The sequence below is a fragment of the Leptonychotes weddellii genome, chromosome 2 (genome assembly GCF_054177405.1).
Source record: "Leptonychotes weddellii isolate Sample4059 chromosome 2, ASM5417740v2, whole genome shotgun sequence".
Lineage (NCBI taxonomy): Eukaryota > Metazoa > Chordata > Mammalia > Carnivora > Phocidae > Leptonychotes > Leptonychotes weddellii.
The window spans coordinates 148,613,235-148,632,168 of NC_138370.1; the positions used below are offsets into that span (position 1 = coordinate 148,613,235).

At 36.9% G+C, this 18,934-nt stretch overlaps 1 protein-coding gene and 1 pseudogene across 3 annotated transcripts in view; both read left to right on the plus strand.

Annotated features, from left to right (window-relative positions):
* Positions 1-18,934, plus strand: part of PDS5A (PDS5 cohesin associated factor A) — a 132,664-nt gene that overhangs the window by 18,090 nt on the left and 95,640 nt on the right. The window lies entirely within an intron of this gene.
* On the plus strand, positions 9,699-11,318 carry LOC102743277 (large ribosomal subunit protein uL4 pseudogene; annotated as a pseudogene).

Below are 18,934 nucleotides of genomic sequence, written 5' to 3' on the forward strand. Positions count from 1 at the left end.
ATTAACTATTCTCAAAAATTTCATCTAAAAAAGATTTTTTAAATTTGTTATAGGATTTTTACATTGTTTAAATTGTGCCCAGAAACAAACTTCCCTCCCTAATTATTTTAAACTTAGCTCTATCCTGAAGACATTTAAATTTATTTGGAAGGCATGCAACTATGTATACCATGACATCTTCTACATTATCCAATGGCAGTCTGTTATTTAGAACTCTATTAATCTACATTTTTTTTTAGAGGGAGAGGAGGGGCAGAGGGAGAGAGAGAATCTTAAGCAGGCTCCATGCCCAGCACAGAGACTGACATGGGGCTGAATCTCACAACCCTGAGATGGTGACCTGAGCCGTCATAAGCCGAAATTAAGAGTTGGATGCTTAACCAACTGAGCTACCCAGGCGCCCCAATCTACATGTTTGTTATATGGTTTTACTAGTAGTTATACAAATTTAATTTAACAAAAATTATCCTCAAATGTAATTAGCTCACAGGGTCATTTGATGGGGTTATTTACTTATGAAAGCAGACATTCTGGGTTTCCAAATTCCATCCTAGTCTTCCTAATTTGAGCTGACAGCTACAAATATAGCATGTTGGAGTTTTAAAATAATTCAAGTTAAATTGGTAGTCCATATATATTTTACTAATGAGAGTTGTACTTTTCCAAAATAGAAGGGTCAGGAAGCATTGAACTGTTACGCATTTTCAATAGTGTGTGGCATTCCAAAACTAATCATTCTTATTTACAAATGTGTTATGATTCTTTTTTTCCCCCTGTGGGACTTCACTTTTGATTTTCATCAAAAGTGAAATGTTTATGTGGCTTTATTACTTATCACTTCACTTCAGTTATTTGCAAATTGTCAATGCTTGAAATACACGATGGTGATTAAATAAAGCATTTCAAATAGCAAATTGCCCTATCACTTAGTAAAAGGGCTGCTGATTTTTTTCCTTTTTCTGACTATTAAGTGTCTTTTGTGCATTTCTTTGTATATATCTGGTTTAGGGTTCTCTGAGTTTCTTAGATATATAGTTTATCTTTCCTTATTATTGAAAAATATTCAACCATTGTTTCTTCAAATATTTCTTCCCCATTTTTTTCTTTCCCTATTGCGCCTCCAGTCTGTTTGATAATATTCAGCAGTTTGTTACAGCTTTTGTTTACATGCTGAAATTCCCCATTGTTAATGCATGTGTCTACCTTTTCTACTATATCTTTGAACATATTAATTTTAATTATTTTAAAGTACCTGTCTGATAGCTTAAGCATTTGGGCCATTTCTGGGTATGCTTCTGTTGACTTATTTATCTCTTGACAATGGGTCTGTCTCCCCTATTCCCCTCCTGTTTTTGATTGAATGCTGGACATTATAAAAAAATAGACTGAGGTAAATAATAATTATGCACAGAAGTAAACATATCTCTTCTTTTGTCAGGTTGTTAGTGTGAGAGATTGAATAAATTCTTAACTGGTTGAACTGGATTTGCTATATTTTGCTTTTCGTGTGTGTATATGTGTGTATGAATACATCTATTCTGTCCATCTTTTTTTAAATGTATTTCAAGGTGAGTTGCCTTCATCAGTATACTTTACCTCTAAACACTTTATCACGGATATCATTAACTTGAATTCACAGTATAGTATTTCTGTGTGGGAGGGTAATATATATAGCTTACTATTTGATGAGTTTTAACCAATGCTTATTCATGTATAACCCAAACTTTTTTTTTTTTTATTTAAGATTTTATTTATTTATTTGACAGAGAGAGACACAGCGAGAGAGGGAACACAAGCAGGGGGAGTGGGAGAGGGAGAAGCAGGCTTCCCACCGAGCAGGGAGCCTGATGTGGGGCTCGATCCCAGGACCCTAAGATCATGACCTGAGCCGAAGGCAGACGCTTAACAACTGAGCCACCCAGGCACCCCTATAACCCAAACTCTTATCATGATATAGAACATTACCATCACCCCAGAAAGTTCCCTCATGTTCCCTTTAGGTAATCTCTGCCCCTCTACCACCCCCATAGTGGTAATCACACTTAAAATTTTTTAAACCTAGTTTAGTTTTGCCTCTTCTAAAACTTCATAAACTAGAACTATACAGTATGTATTTACTCTTGTGAAGTCCTCTATCATACATCATAATGCTTTTGAGATTCATCCTTGTTGTTGCCTGTATCATTAGTTTGTACCTTTTCATGGCTCCATATTATTCCATTGTATGAATATCCCAATTTGTGTTACCATTCTTGTATTAATGGAAATTTGGACTGTTTATGCTTTAGGCTATTATGAAGGTGTTATACACATTCCTGTACAAGTCTTCTTTTGGACATATGCTTTTATTTATATTGGGTAAGTACCTAGGAGGGCAGTCATTGGATCATAAGATAGCTTATGTTTATTTTTTTTAAGATTTTATTTATATATTTGAGCAAGAGAGAGAGTGAGAAAGAGAGTGAGAGCCGGAGTGGGTGAGGGGCAGAGGGAGAAGCAGACAGGTTATGTTTAATTTAGGAGGCAACTGCTAGTCTTTTTCCCAGAGTGGTTGTACTGTTTTACAGGTTCACCAGCAATGTATTTTAAAGGAATTTGTCCATTTCTTCTAAGTTTTTTATCCACATGAAGTAGATATTTATAATATTATCCTTTTAATGTCTGTAGGATCTGTGGTGATACTCCCTTTTTGCATTCCTCATGTTGGTTCTCTTTTTTAAATTGATATGTTTAGCAAGAGGTTTGTCAAATCTGTTACTCTTCAAAGATCTCACTTTTGGTGTTGCTCATTTTTTCAGTTGCTTGTTTGTTTTCTATTGATTTGTTCTTTTTTCTATTTCATATACAGAATTTTCTCAACCTCTGGACTCTTGACAGTTTAGACCAGGTAATTCTTTGTCTTGGAGGGCTGTCTTGTGCATTGTAGGATGTTTAGCAGCATCCTACAAATGGACCCACTAGATGCCAGTTGCAGGCCCCTTCCTCCCAGTAATGACATCTAAAAATGTGTCCAGATACTGCCAAATGTCCCCTGGGGGGGCAAAACCACCTTGGTTGAGAACCACTGTCCTAACATAAGCTTTTTAAAGCTATGCATTTCTTTCAGAACACTTTTAATTGCATCTCACTAGTTTTGATGTTTTCATTACCATTTAGTTAGAAATGTTTTTCATTTCTTTGTGATTTTTTTCTTTGACCTATGAATCCTTCAGAAATGTGTGATTTAATTTCCAAATACTTGAAGTATTTATAAATATCTGATTGTCAATGATTTCTAATTTAATCCTGTGATCAGAAAACATATTCTATAAGATTATAGTCTTTTGAAATCTGTTGAAATTTTTGTTTTTTTGGCTTAGTATATGGCCTCTCTTGGCAGGCATATCATGTGCACCTGGAAAGAATGTGTATTTGTTGGATGGACGCAGTGTTCTATAAGGTCATTTAGTGTCCATTTTGTCGGGATTGAGATTGTTATTCATCATCGAAGTCTTCACTGATTTTTAAAAGTTTTGACCTGGTTCTGTTGCTGAGAAAGAGTGATAAAATCTCTGTGATTGTGGAATTGTATATTTCTCCCTTAATTCTGTTGATTATTCTTTCATTTATTTTATAATTGTTGTAAGGCACATATCGTTGCATTTATGATTGTTAGATCTTCCTAATAAGTTCTTGATGTCTAAACTCCATCCTTTTTATAGTTTTTGTCTGCATTATATGTTTTTCCACATTTTTCTTTTAACCAGTGTGTCTTTATATTTAACATGCATCCAGCATATAGGTGGGTCATGCTTTTTAAGTTTTTTAATACTGTTTTTATCCATTTTAGCAATTTTTGCATAAATTGGAGTAATCACATTTAATTGATGGGGTTGGATGTATATGTCTACCATTTTGTACTTTTTCTATTTGTCTCACCTGTTTGTTTTTCTCTTCTTTCCTGTCTTTTAATACGCTGTTTTTTAGAATTCCGGTTTAATTATCTATTGGCTTTATAGGCATACTTTTTTGTTCTGTGTGTCTATGTCTGGTTGCACAGGGATTGAAATACACATCTTTAATTTTTACAGTCTTAGACTTTCATTTTTATACTAATTCATGTAAAATGTAGTAATCTTTTATCAATATGGGTCCATTTATCCCCCTCTCTTTATACCACAGATATATATATATTTTTTTTTTTTTTTTAAGATTTTATTTATTTATTTATTTGACAGAAACACAGCGAGTGAGGGAACACAAGCAGGGGGCGTGGGAGAGGGAGAAGCAGGCCTCCCGCCAAGCAGGGAGCCTGATGCAGGGCTCAATCCCAAGACCCTGGGATCATGACCTGAGCCAAAGGCTGATGTTTAACAACTGAGCCACCCAGGCACCCCCACAGATATATTTATAAACCACACATTAAACAGCTCTGTGTATTTTAAATAAGTTGCAAGGGAAATAGTCTTTTATGTTTGTGCACTTATTACCATTTCTTGTTGTTTTTCATTCCCTCCCAAATATTGGATTTTCCACTTGATGATAATACCCTTCAGTTTGAGGAACCTCCCTTAAGTGTATATTTTAGTGAGGACTTGCTGAGGTAATTTTATGTAGTTTTTATTTGTTTGAAAATGACTAATTTACCTTCATTTTTGAAGGATATTACTTTTTGCATACAAAATTCTGGGTGGACAGTTCCAGTGCTTTAAAGGTATTTTTCCACTCTCTTGTATTCTCTGTATAAACCACAGTGTAACATTCTGTTAATTTTTATATATGTATTTACACACAATCATAATCTAGATCAAGATGCAGAACACTTTTGGCACCCAGCAGGCTGACTTAGTTTCCTCCCCAGAGATAGACACTCTTCTGATCTCTATCAGAAGTTTTGCCACCAAACTTAGTACAAATAGAATCATGCAGTACATACTCATTTATGTCTGGCCATTTTACTAAAACATCCTTGTCTGAAATTCAACCTTATTGTTATGGGGTACAGTAATTCTTTTTCATTGTATGAATATACCAAAATTTATTTATCCGTAATATTTTTTTTTTAAGATTTTATTTATTTGACAGAGAGAGACACAGCGAGAGAGGGAACACAAGCAGGGGGAGTGGAAGAGGGAGAAGCAGGCTTCCCACCGAGCAGGGAGCCCAATGCGGGGCTCGATCCCAGGACCCTGGGATCATGACCTGAGCTGAAGGCAGGCGCTTAACGACTGAGCCACCCAGGCACCCCGACATTAACTGATTTTCAAGTGATATATCAACCTTGTATTCCTGGCATAAATCCCACTTGATCATAATGTGTAATTCTTTTTATGTTGCTGAATTTTGTTTGTTGGTATTTTGTTGAAGATTTTTGCATCCATATTTTTTAAGAGATTGGTCTATAGTTTTCTTGTGATATGTTTGTCTAGTTTTGGAATTAGGTTAATATTGACCTCATAAAATGAGTTGGAAGTGTTTCATCATCTTTTATTTTTTGGTAGAGTTTGAGGAAAATTAGTATTAATTATTTAAATGTTCAGCAGAATTTAGCAGTAAAGCCATCTGGGCCTGGGCTTTTCTTTGTATTTTTGATTGCTAATTCAATCTCTTCATTTGTTATAGATTTATTCAGATTTTCTATTTTTTCTTGAGGTGTTTGTGTTTTTCTAGGAATTTATGCCTTTCTTCTAAGTTGTCTAATTTATTAGCATACAGTTCTTCATAGTATTCCTTTATAATCCTTTTTATTTTGGTATGATCAATTGTAATATCCCCTCTTTCATTTTTAATTCCAGTCACTTGAGAGTCTTCTCTCTTTTTTCTTGGTCTGTCTAGCTAAAGGTTTGTCCATTTTGTTGATCTTTTCAAAGATCCAGCTTTTGATTTTCCCTTTCTGTAGCAGTCATCAAGTTCTTTTGGGCAGAAGTATTTTCTGGCAGCCTTTGCCCAGTTCAGCTTCCCTACCACTGTCTACCCTTTCCCACCATTCCCTTTTCATCTTGCCCCTAGCAAGAATTTCCCTGTACTTACTATTGCTTATCCCCTGGCTGTCACTGTGTGTACCATAATTAATTCCATCTGTTGTTTCCCACATATATATACTTGTCTGCTTAAATCTCGTTTTTCTTCTCCTTTCCAAATTTTAATCCACTTAACCTTAAGATAAGCCAGCTACTTTTCATTGCATTTTTTTTTTTTAAGATTTTTTTTTTTGGTCAGAGAGAGAGCGCACGTGAGCGCACACACAAGCAGGGGGAGCGGCAGGCAGAGGGAGAAGCAGATTCCCTGTTGAGTGCGGAGCCCAGTGCGGGACTCGATCCCAGGACCCTTGGATCATGACCTGAGTCCAAGGCAGACATTTAACCAACTGAGCCACCCAGGTGTCCCCTCATTGCATTTTTGAATAGAAAGATCTTGAATGATGATTGATCATTTTAAGAGAAGGGCAAATAATCCACCTTTAGGAAAAAGAAAGCTAGAAAACTTGAAGTTAAATTAATATATTAATGGTATTCATTAAGCTGCCATCTCCTCCCATCTAAATTCTCTACTATAGTCTTCACCTAGCTACATTGTGAGAAAAATAGGCTTTTTGAGTTGGCTTGGGAACATAACCATGTAGTATTTATAGCACTATAACAATATAGTTTCTATAGTATACTCTATGTGTAAGTATTTTATTTCTCTGTAGTCATTTTGGACAACCACTTGTCCTACTTTACTATACCATACTATACTATATATAATGTATAGGTTGAGTGGTAAGAAGGACATGAGAGTGATAAGCCACACTGCCTGGATTTGAATTTTTTTACTCTTGAGCAAGTTACTTAGCCTCAGTTTCCTCATCTGTTAAATGAGGAATTTAATAATAATGCTGTCCCATAAGTAATCATTGTATTAGAGGAGTTAATAGTACATTTAAATTATTTGAAATATGCCCGCACATAGCAAAAACTCAATAAATGATAGCTATTAGTACTATTACAGATACTTTACCTACAAAAATATGCTTTCATTGAGAATTTTTTCTATTATGAGGGTCAAACTGTAGGATAATTAATTGGTTTGTATAATGTTGCCTTCACTCATTTTATCCTTCAACCTCACTACCCCAAGAACATCTAAGATATGTTAAAACAAAAGTGAAAACCTCTTAAGCTTCAGTACAGGTGTGAACCTCTCAGGGTTCAAAGTTATTCATATTTTAGGACCTTATAAATTGCCCTTGAAGCTAAAATAGCTTCTGTGATGACTGTCTCTGTTACAGTCAGTATCCAGGTTATTTTTAGAACCCTGTTAGTACTGGATTACCTTAAAAGTGGAAACAAATGTTATAAAACATTTCCTCTAGTTAAGAAACTTTTCAGGAGTCATTGAAAGTGTAGTTTTATAGTATATAAATTATTCAATGGCTTGGGACTAATAGAATGGGCCTTTAGAATAAATTTGGGTTTGGAGTTCAGGAAGAGGGTAGTGGTATGTGTAGCATCTAACTTTTCTATACCACTCAATTTAGGTATGAAATTATAACGTCTCGTTAAAGAATACGAACATCAACTAAATATATTAGTAACAAAACAAATTTAATCTCTACTGGCTTGTTAGTAAAACAGCTTATTGAGTTTTTCCCCGGAGAATAACTTAATTTGTTGAAATTGAATGAAATAGCTATATTGATGCTTTGTTGTTGTTTGTTGTGGGGTTTTTTTCCCTCTTGCCCAGGTGCAGGGTTTCTTTCTTTTCTTCTTTTTTAATTAGAAATTATTCAACTTAAACTAAAAAAATAAACACTTCACCCATTTCTCCCACCCCTCACCCCCCACCCCCCACCTTTGATATTTTGTTTTTGTTTTGTTTTTTTTTAAGATCCCACATATAAGAGAGATAATACGGTATTTGTCTTTCTCTGGCTTATTTTACTTAGCATAAGGCCTCCGAGGTTCATCCATGTTGTTGAAAATGGCAAGATTTCACTCCTTTTTATAGCTGAATAATATTCTGGTGTGAGAGAGAATGTGTGTGTGTGTTTAAAAAACACAATCTCTTTATCCATTCTTCTATGGACACTTAAGTTGTTTCCATATCTTGGGTGTTGTAAATAATGCTGCAGTGAACATGAAGTTGTAGATACCTCTTAAAGTTAGTGTTTTTGTTTTCTTCAGGTAAATATCCAGAAGTGGAATTGCTGAATCATGGTGGTCCTATTTTTAATGTTTTGTTTTGTCTTAATATTAGCACTTAGTCTTGAAGTGTATATTGATTGCATAGTTATTGACAAATAAGAGATTAACATTCGCAGACTTGGTCCACCACTTAAGTCTAGAGCACGTCAAAAAGTATATTAGTACATTTCATTCCTTCAGGAAATAGGCAGTTCTGTCTTACTTTACAAGACCAGTGTAGAATATGTAAAACATGGCACCTAGCCCTTAGAGATCAAAATTTTGAGGATACATGATTTTTACATTAATAAGTACAGCAAGGTGACACTATAATATAATTGCTTTGTAATTGGTACTCTGTTTTCAGTTCAAAGGAGTCCGCGATCCATTCAGACTATGGTGGTCAAATGGGCTTCAAGAAGAGGAAGTAGGGGGTATCTGGGTGGCTCCGTGGGTTAAGCATCCAACTCTTGATTTTGGCTCAGGTCATGATCTAAGAGTCATGAGATTGAGCCCCGTGTGGGGCTCCATGCTGGGCGTAGAGCTTTCTTAAGATTTTCTCTCTCCCTCTGCCTCTCCTCCTCCCACTTGTGTGCGTGCTCTCTCTCCCTCTCTCCAAAAATAAAAGAGGAAGTAGAATTTGGGCAGAAACTTTAAGTTAATTAATATTTTAATCAAGAGTGTATTTGGGGGCTGCCTGGGTGGCTGAGTCAGTTAAGCGTCTGCATTTGGCCCAGGTCATGATCCCAGGGTCCTGGGATTGAGTCATGCATCGTGCTCCCTGCTCAGCGGGGAGCCTGCTTCTCCCTCTCCCACGCCCCCTGCTTGTGCGCTCTCTATCTCTCGCTCTGTCAGATAAATACGTAAAATCTTAAAAAAGTATTTTGAGTGAGGAGTATAGTTAGGGGTAGAAGCAGTTCTAGGGCATATTCATATATTTTTTCAGTAAGTGTTATGCTCTAGGCTCTTTCTTTTTTCTGCGCAAAGCCTAAGATGCTTAGGATGGGACACCTGGATGGCTCTGTTGGTTAAGCATCCATCTCTTGGTTTCAGCTCAGGTCATGTTCTCATGGTGGTGAGATCAAGCCCAGGTCAGGCTTTGCACTCAGTGTGGAGTCTACTTCAGATTCTTTCCCCCTCTCCCCTCCACCCAAGCACTTGCATGTGTGCATGCTCTCTCTTTCTTTCTCAAATAAATAAAATTAAAAATAAAAAGATGCTTGGGATGTTTTTGGAAGATAATGAATATAGTTTGACTAGAGTGTAGATTGAAATCAATATAACATTTTATATTTACAGATTTATACATGTGTATATATACACATATATATTCATACATAAAAGTAAGATAAGAGTATAAATTATGATGCTTTAAATGTCAGAAGATATTGGTCAGTGGGAACCATTATTTGAATTGTGGTAACATTAAAATAGATGTTTTAAGAACAATTTAGAAGCATTGAGTTTGATTTTGAGAATTAAAGTAAAACGAGTTAGGTGTAAGAAGGAATGTTAGTTGTATAAACTGTATTCAGTATTAAGGTAACTCACTTTTGAGATACGCAGTCAGGGCTCTTAAGAATACTGTTTCTTGAAAGACATTTAAAATCTAGGTGCAATGAAAAGACATAATAATGTGATAAATTTGGTCAGTATGTCACTTGAACTTTGAGCATTAGGCCTAAAAGTTGCTCTAATCTGTTTAACTCCCAAATCAGAATGTGTATTAGATAGACTTTATTTTTGTAGTTCTAATGGGGTTTATGCATTAACTGTACTCCTGCCTCACCTGCTTCTCTCAGGTTTCACCCCAAACGTATATTAGATGGAAGGATTTATGTTACGGGCCCTCTCTCTCCCCACGATGGCATGTGCTCGTCCATTGATAACTGTGTACTCCGAAAAGGGGGAATCATGTGGCAAAAATGTTACTTTGCCTGCTGTGTTCAAGGCTTCCATTCGATCTGATATCGTGAACTTTGTTCACACCAACTTGCGCAAAAACAACAGACAGCCATATGCTGTCAGTGAATTAGCAGGTCATCAAACCAGTGCTGAGTCTTGGGGTACTGGCAGAGCTGTGGCTTGAATTCCCAGAGTTTGAGGCAGAGGGACTCACCGTTCCGGCCAGGGTGCTTTTGGAAATATGTGTCATGGGGGCTGCATGTTTGCACCAACCAAAACCTGGCGCTGTTGGCATCGTGCAGTGAACACAACACAGAAGTGATATGCCATCTGCTCTGCCCTGGCTGCCTCAGCCTTACTAGGACTGGTCATGGCTGAAGGTCATCGTATTGAGGAAATTCCTGATCTTTGGTGGTTGAAGATAAAGTTGAAGACTACAAGAAGACCAAGGAGGCTCTTTACCTTCTTAAGAAACTTAAAGCCTGGACTGATATCAAAAAGGTCTATGCCTCTCCACGAATGAGAGCTGGCAAGGGCAAAATGAGAAACCGTTGTATTCAGCTCAAGAGACTTCTACAATGAAGACAGCGGTATCATCAAGGCCTTCAGAAACATCCCTGGAATTACTTTACTTAATGTAAGCAAACTGAACATTTTGAAACTTGCTCCTGGTGGGCATATGGGACATTTTTGCATTTGGACTGAAAGTGCTTTCCGCAAGTTGGACGATCTGTATGGCACTTGGCTTAAGGCTGCCTCCCTCAAGAGTAACTACAACCTTACCATGCATACTTAATACAGACCTTAGCAGAATCTTGAAAAGTCCAGAGATCCAAAGAGCCCTCCGAGCACCATGCAAGAAGATTCATCGCAGAATCCTGAAGAAGAATCCACTGAAGAACCTGAGAATCATGTTGAAGCTAAACCCATATGCAAAGACCATGCGCCGGAATACCATTCTTCACCAGGCCAAGAATCACAAACTCCAAATGGATAAGGCAGCAGCAGCCTTAGAAGCCAAATCAGATGAGAAGGGGGTTCCAGGCAAGAAGCCTGTGGTAGGGAAGAAAGGAAAGAAGGCTGTTGGTGTGAAGAAGCGGAAGAAACCTGTGGTGGGGAAAAAGGCTGTAGCTACCAAGAAACCAGCAGCTGACAAGAAGCCTGCAGAAAAGAAACCCACTGTGGAGAAGCCTGCTGCCTAAAAACTTAGGTTTATTCTATAAAAGTCAAATCATTTTGGACAGCTAATTTTGAATAAAGACCTGATCAAAGCCAGTGGAGAAAAGAAAAAAAAAAAAGGATTTATGTTACAAGTAATTATATGAAAGTGGAAAGGAGTACATGCTGGCAAACAGCTCAGTACTCACTCTTATCTAGCAGTCCGTGCGTGTATACACTTAGTGAGTGAGCCACCATTTTGATATAAAAATCGTAAGTTTTATTTAACTCCCAAGCTCACATGTTTTCACCCCTGAAAGATGGATGTTTTTGTTGTTGTTTAAAAATTTAGTGTACATATAGAGATTGTCTGAACTAATGATTTCATTCATAATTCAACAAATAGAGTGCTGTGTATCAGTATAGTTTTATAGATTCTGGACCACACAAATGAATACATTCTTATTGCCTTTGCAGAATTTAAAAGTCCTAGTGCAGAAAAGGCAGAGAGTAATAAGTAAAATGAAAAAAAAAATAGGTTGTAAACTTAAAGCCCTGACATATGAGAGTTAAATGGTGTTCAGGAAAGTATTAGATTACTAATCTTGAGGTGCAGGTTTTAGTTTTTAGTCCTAGAACTGCCATTAATTCATTACATTTTTTTAGTTAATATCTCTAGGTCTCCATTTCTTCCTCTATATTATTCTTCCTCTCCCCTTCTCCCACTTCTTCCTCTCATTTTTAATGGAGTTGAAATTTTTGAAGTCCTTATATTATCTAAAAGATGATTGGATTAGTTGCTTTAAAGGAAATCTGAGATTCTTGTGGTACATGTAATATTATTTTTAAAGCTTTGTAACTTTTTATTAAATCATTCAAAACCAAAAATGGACAAAATAGGATAATAAACTCCCGAAGCAAACCTCTCGAGCATTATATCATTTCATTATTATTTCAAAATGTATTCCTAAAATGTAGAATATTTTTCAAAATCACATGATGGTTAGCACACTTAAAAATTTATTAATTATTACTGTAATTAAAAATAGCTATTAACTGTTTTACTAAAAGCATATACGTATGTTATGGTGTGTCTCTTATGTTTGAAATATAGCTTACAAAAATACATAAACTGTAGTTTAATAAGTAACTATAAAGTGAACATGTGAATAAAGAAATAGTGTATCTCGTGGTGCCTGGTTGGCTCAGTCAGTTAAGTGTCCAACTCTTGCTATCAGCTCAGGTCTTGATCTTAGAGTCATGAGTTCAAGTTCTGCATTGGGCTCAATGTTGGGCGTGGAGGCTACTTAAGAGAGAGGGAGGGAGCGAGGAAGAGAGAGAGGGGGAGAGAGAGAGAAAGAAAATATCAACACACCCAAACTTCTATAAGCAGTGGAATCAATGCAGTCTTCTTAGTTTGCTTATAATGTCATTGTCTATGTATGCATCTCTAAAAATATAGTTTGGTTTTTTCTGGTTTTAGTTTTTGAATTTTATATGAATGGAATCACATCATATGATTCCTTGTGATATACATCTTATTCAGTATTATGTTTGAGCTTCATCCATGTTATTACTTATATCTGTTTTTCAATTATTTTTATTGCTGAATAGTACTCTGTTGTACTACTTATCCAATCTTCTGTTGACATTTGATTTCTAGTTTTTTTTGGCATTTACGAACAACATTGCTGTGAGTATACTTGTATACGTATTCTGTGTATATGTACAACCTGCTTTAGGGCATAGATATACACATAAGTGAAATTGTTGAGTCATTGGGTGTGTATATCTTCTACTTCACTGAAAACACCAAAGTAGTTGTAACAATTTACATTTCAGTTAACAGCGAATGAGAACTGTCATTTTCTTTGTTGGACTTCTAAAAGGTTGATTTAATTTTTACCAGTGAGGAAACTTAAAAAGATCTTTTACTTTACTCTTCCCCAAGGTAGTGACTTTAAAAAACCAACTGTAGGGGCACCTGGGTGGCTCAGTTGGTTGGGCGACTGCCTTCGGCTCAGGTCATGATCCTGGAGTCCCGGGATCGAGTCCCACATCGGGCTCCCTGCTCAGCGGGGAGTCTGCTTCTCCCTCTGACCCTCCTCCCTCTCATGCTCTCCGTCTCTCATTCTCTCTCTCTCAGATAAATAAGATCTTTAAAAAAAAAAAAAAAAAACCAACTGTAGGGGCACCTGGGTGGCTCAGTCGTTAAGCATCTGCCTCTGGCTCAGGTCATGATCCCAGGGTCCTAGGATCTAGCCACGCATTGGGCTCCCTGCTCCATGGGAAGCCTGCTTCTCCCTCTCCCACTCCCCCTGCTTGTGTTCCTTCTCTCTCTGTGTCTCTGTCAAATAAATAAAATCTTTAAAAAATAATAAAATAAATAAATAAATAATAATAAACCAGCTGTAGGGGCACCTGGGTGGCCCACTTGGTTAAGTGTCTGCCAGGGTTCTGGGAAGGAGCCCGACACTGGGCTCCCTGCTCAGCGGGGAGCCTTCTCCCTCTCCTTCTGCCACTCCCCCTGCTTGTGCTTGCTCTCTCCCTCCCTCTCTCTCTGTGTCAATTAAATAAAATCTTAAAAAGCTGTATTGACTTCATAATTGAGAAATACAATAGGTTGCACATACTAAACTATGCAATACGAAATAATAATATATCTAGTCTTTGTTACCGGTTCTTAGCATAGAGATTCAAAAACCCTTGGAATATCCTGAGTCCGAGGAGTGTCTTTGTTATGCTAATTGGGCAACTCTTGGCCTGCCCCTAGACTCTTAGAGGTTCATCAGAAAGTCCAAGCATGGGTTAGAGAGTTGGAACTTTGCCACCTGACCTGGAAGAGGTGGGAGGCTAGAGATTGAGTTCAGTCATACGATAATTAATCCTATATTAAAACCCCAATAAACCTGGATACCAAGGTTCAGAGGAGTTCACTGGTTGGTGAACACATTGGTGTCCTGGGAGAGTGTTGTGTTGGATTCCACCAGAAGAGGGCATGAAAGCTCTTTGTCCCCCTCTTTCATCCCCAAGTGTTTTTTCCATTTGGCTTTCCTGAGTTGCATCCTTTATATTTATTATTTTATTATTATTATATATTTATTATATAATTATTGAACCTGAGGGTGTTGTAGGAAGTCCCAAAGATACAGCTGGTTTGTCAGAAATACGGGTGGCCTCCAGGGCTTGTAGGTGGCATCTGAAGGGGGGGCGGGGCAGTGTTGAGAAGAATTTTGTCCTCTAACTTGTAGGGTTTGTGCTAATTCCTGGTAGTTACTGTCAGAACTGAATTGAAATGTAGTACACTTAGTTGGTGTCAGAGAATGGCTCTCAGGACGTAAGTTTGACAAGTTTTAACATACATGTATACAGCCTTGAAACTGTCATCACAATCAAGATAATGAACATATGTGTCACCCCCAGATGTTTCCCCCAGTCCTTTTTAATCCACTCTACTCCCCATTTGTGTCTGGCTTTTTTGGCTTAGCATATTTTTGAGATTTATTTATGGTGTTGCCTAAATGACGTTCTTTTTATTGTTATTAGTAGTTTTTTATATGTGTATACCACAATGGATTTATTCATTTACCTGTCAATAGATAGTTATTACAATTTAGGGCGTTCTGAGTAAAGCTTTTATGAACCTTGTATTTGTGTGAACATTTGTTTTCATAAATACTTAAGGGTGGAATTTTTGGCTTGGATTTTAGGTGTATCTTTAACTTTATGAAAAATGGCCAGTTTTCCAAAGTGGTTATACCATTTTATATTCTTACCACCAGTGTATAATTTTTTTTTTTTGTAAAGTGTCTGTTCATATCTTTCTCCTATTTTTATACTGTGTTAGAGGACTCATACACCTACCTGATTTCAAAACTTAATGTGAAGTTACAGTAATCAAAACTATGTGGTATTATTAAAATGATAGATAAATAGAGCAATGGAACATTATAGAGAGTCCAGAAATAGATCTACACATTACAGTCAGTTTTATTTTCAACAAAGATGCCAAGACAATTAATGGAGAAAGAATAGTCTTTTATACAAATGGTGCCTGAACACCTTTACCTGAAACTCGCAACACATACAGAAATTAACTCAGAATAAATTATAGACATATAATTTGCATTTTCTGTTTCTGGTTGAATTCTAGAAATTCTTTATATGTACAAGACTGGTTCTTTGTTCGTTATGCCTGTCACAAATACCTGCTTTCATTTGGTAGCATGTCTTTTAAAAACTTTTTAGTGATGCCTTTCAATAAATAACACTTTTTTAGTTTTATAGAATCAATTTTTGTTAGTACTTTTTGTGTCTTAAGAAATCCTATTGAATGATAAATACATTCTTTTTTTTAAGATTTTATTTATTTAGAAAGAGAGAGAGTGCATGCAGGCAGGGAGACAGGTAGAGGGAGAAGGAGAGAATCTCAGACTCCTCGCTGAGCATGGAGCCAGATGCAGGGCTTGATCCCACGACCCTGCGATTATGATCTGAGCTGAAATTAAGAGTCGGTTGCTTAACCAACTGAGCCACCCAGGTGCCCCAGTTCTCCTTTATTTATTTATTTTTTTAAGTTTCTTAGATTTCCCTCCCCAATTTCAATTTTTATTCCACTGGGAATTAATTTTTTTTGTTGTTAAGTTCTAAAGTAGTCTGTCTTGGGGTGCCTGGGTGGCTCAGTCAGTTAACCGTCTGCCTTCAGTTCAGGTCACGATCCCAGGGTCCTGGGATTGAGCCCCATGCATCAGGCTCCTTGCTCATCAGGGGCCTGCTTCTCCTTCTCCCTCTGCTTACTTCTCCGCCCTGTTCATGCTCTCTCTCTCTCTCTGTCAAATAAATAAGATAGATAGATAGATGATAGATAGATAGATAGATAGTGGTCTGTCTTTACCATTACTTTCTGGAAGTGGAAAATTTTAATTTAATGATATTTTCTGTGGAATGGTTGAGGAGCGTGTGTTACTAAATTTTTACTACTATTTTAAAAATTATGTAAATTTTAGTGATATTCCATTTAATGGATATTTCATAGTTTTTTTAAACCTGTTTAAAGACTCATATTTCTCTATAAGTACAAAAGAAGAGGGAAAACAACTTTTCAGAATAATTTATTTACCTGAAAAGATGGCTGTATTGACATTTTTCCTTTAAAATATTTCCAACAATTTGTAAATTGTTGATTTGAGGACCACATAGAGCATGTAGACATGTTTTGCTTTTCCTTTGCGATAGTATGAATGTTTTGGAGCTGCTTAAATTCTCAAATCAGATGATTTCACTTAAAATTTTGTTGTGTCCTGATCACCTGGATGATTTTGCAGTATTTCACTGCATTGTCACCTGGCAGTAATTAAAGCTTAGATCTGTCTTTAATTGGGGCATGTGTTCTTCATTTCTCCCCAGTCCTTATTTCCATGTCACTCCCCTCCAGTTGTGACCCCTGCTATATAGATGCATGTTTAGGATTATATTTACTTAAAAATTCTAAATAGGGCGCCTGGGTGGCTCAGTTGGCTAAGCGACTGCCTTCGGCTCAGGTCATGATCCAGGAGTCCCGGGATCGAGTCCCGCATCAGGCTCCCTGCTCGGCGGGGAGCCTGCTTCTCCCTCTGACCCTCCCCCCTCTCATGTGCTCTCTCATTCTCTCTCTCTCAAATAAATAAATAAAATCTTAAAAAAAAAAAATTCTAAATAAATTTCTAGCAAACAGATATATATTTACTAACTGATTATCTAGAACTGAGTAAGTTTTATGCCAGAATGATAGGAGTATATATCATGGGTCATAATGTTCATGTGTGTGTGTATAAAACACTCATATGTATATGTATATGTAATCAGAGTAGATGTTAAAGAGGCATTTTGTGAATTCTAATGTTTTTTTAAAAAAAGTGTATGCCCATCCACTTTATGTCAGTCACTGTTCTAATCATTGAGGATACAGATGTTAACAAATTATTTTCCTTACAAAACTTAGGTGAAAGAAACCTGTAATTCAATTTATTATTTTAAGGTTTTAAAGTAGAATTAGAATACTTCGTGTCATTATATTCCCAAATCTGTATATCAGGCCAATGATGCCACGGTAAATATGTTCTATTAAAATCAGAAACTTTTTTTTCAGAAACTTTTTTTTTTTCAGAAACTTTTTTTTTTTTAAGATTTTATTTATTTATTTGAGAAAGAGAATGAGAGAGAGAGAGAGAGCATGAGAGGGGGAGGGTCAGGGAGAAGCAGACTCCCTGCCGAGCAGGGAGCCCGATGTGGGACTCGATCCCGGGACTCCGATGCGGGACTCGATCCCGGGACTCCAGGATCATGACCTGAGCCGAAGGCAGTCGCTTAACCAACTGAGCCACCCAGGCGCCCCAGAAACTTTTTTTTTAAGACAAGTTTGGTGAAACTTTCATTTCAACTATTAATATATGTATGTTTATCTTGTATTTTGTGGTAAATACATTCATTTTTAATTTTAGTTTTTTAGTTTGATATGATTTCAGACTTAGAAAAGCTGCAAGAATAGTAAAAAGAGTCTCCTGTATTCTCCAGATGTTACCTTTTTCTACTTTTACTCTTTTCCTCTCTGCCTACTCCCATGTCCTATATGAGCACAAAGCCATTTATAACAAAAATACAGTATTCACTTCTTTAAGATTCCATTCTTGATGTTTGTATTTGGGCTCATAGGGACAGTGATGTGTAGTCATCCTCATCTGTGTTTTTGCCAGGTTAGGTCATTCATGCTATGCTTGGCTAAATTTTGTGACAGTGTATGTAATAGCATTCCTTTCTGAAAGTTTTGAAAACCAAACTAGCTGATTCCCAAGGATCAGATGTTCTTTTGTGTTTTTATTTTTTTATTACACTATTATTTCATCCTGAACTTTATTTTTTTGTTTTTGTTTTGTTTATATGTTTTGATATATTTGTGTTTATTTCACCTGGTTGTAACATTAATTAACGTGTAGCTAAGAAAAATGTCTCCCCAGTTTTAGAAGTCATTTGTACTGAATTTTTAAATTGTGGTAAAATATACATAACATAAAATTTACCATTTTTAAGTGTACAGTAGAGTGGTATTAAGTACATTCACATTGTGCAACCATCAGCACAATCCATCTCCAGAACTTTTACATCATCCCTAACTGAAACTCTGTACCCATTAAATGCTAAGTCCTCATTAAATTCTAAGTCCTCATTCCCTCATTCCCTCCTCTTTGTTAATCACTGTTCTACTTTCTGTCTCTATAAATTTGTGACTACTCTGGGTACCTTATATAAGTGAAATCATATGTTACTCTAAAAAGGATCTAAGAGGGGCACCTGGGTGGCACAGTCAGTTGGGCATCTGCCTTTGGCTTGGGTCGTGATTCCAGGGTCCTGGGATCGAGCCCCGAGTTGGGCTCCTTGCTTGACGGGGGGCCTGCTTCTCCCTCTCCCTCTGCCTGCCGCTCTGCCTACTTGTGCTCTCTCTGTCAAATAAATAAGTAAAATCTTTTTAAAAAATAAATAAATCAGGGCACCTGGGTGGCTTAGTCGTTAAGCATCTGCCTTCGGCTCAGGTCATGATCCCAGGGTCCTGGGATCGAGCCGCACATCAGGCAAGATTTTATTTATTTATTTGACAGAGAGACACAGCGAGAGAGGGAACACAAGCAGGGGGAGTGGGAGAGAGGGAAAAGCAGGCTTCCTGCTGAGCAGGGAGCCCAATGCGGGGCTCGATC